Consider the following 1,000-nt stretch of genomic DNA (forward strand, 5'->3'; position numbering starts at 1 on the left):
GCAGAGTTTGTGATTTTGTTGATCGGAAATAATTTTAACTTATCTGTTGAAATGAGTAGTATAGAAACTAAAGATATTTCCGGTGTTTGTCTGAAAAATTATATTTTAAAATATTCTATATTCTATGTTTGTATAGTGCCCATAATCTATTTTATTCTCTCCTAGATATAATACATTAAATTCTACATTGTTTTATAACATATAGGTTCATTAATGTGTCCTTTCAGATTGCATTCCATACAGAAACAGTTTAAGATTCCGTTTTCTTCCCCTAGGTCCTTTTAGTATTATATTTCTTTGGGATAAAACAACAATGTTGTCTAATTTCAAAAGTTGTGTAAAGGTTATGCTATGTAAAGGCTTTTCTAAGGTGAAAATTTAATACACTGATGTCAAAGTAACTTTTAATTATATGAATTAGATGTGTTGTTACACTTGTAATTTTGTAATCAACTTTTTAATAGCTGTTTTTCATTTCTTGCATCTGAAGAATGAAAAATTTTGAATAATTCACAAATTTTCATATCATCCTTGTACAAGTGCCATGTTAATCTCTGTATTGTTGTAATTTTGGTATACAAGCTGCTGAAGAATGTAGTATCCTCTAAATTTTAGTAGCTAATGATGAAATATTTATACAGGCTTATATGCTTAGGTGCCTATTTGTAACAAGGAAACCTTATTGTTCCTAAAAATGCTATTAATCTTATTTCCCTAAAATTCTGTGAATAGTTGAAAAAAATATGTTGTTCAGTTGATTGCTCACATTTGCAATTTTTTTGTCAATGACTATTTTAAGTCTTTTTCACTTAGAATTTGATCAAACTTTCAAGTATTAATAGCTAAGTCCAAAGGAGACGGCTTTTTCAAGTACTTATTTATCCAACTGTGTTAGATCTGTGGAGCCAATGGATTCAAAGTAAGCCTTGTTTAAGAGCTACTTCTAAACATATGGAGCTGAGATTTTCCCAAATGAGGTCTTACTGGCACAAATGCCTAC

At 29.2% G+C, this 1,000-nt stretch overlaps 1 pseudogene; it reads right to left on the reverse strand.

Annotated features, from left to right (window-relative positions):
• Positions 1 to 494: 494 nt before the first annotated feature.
• Positions 495 to 594, reverse strand: LOC122127535 (annotated as a pseudogene).
• Positions 595 to 1,000: the final 406 nt, after the last annotated feature.

The sequence above is a fragment of the Dipodomys spectabilis genome, unplaced genomic scaffold (genome assembly GCF_019054845.1).
Source record: "Dipodomys spectabilis isolate Male_0828 unplaced genomic scaffold, ASM1905484v1 ptg000301l, whole genome shotgun sequence".
NCBI classification, from domain to species: domain Eukaryota; kingdom Metazoa; phylum Chordata; class Mammalia; order Rodentia; family Heteromyidae; genus Dipodomys; species Dipodomys spectabilis.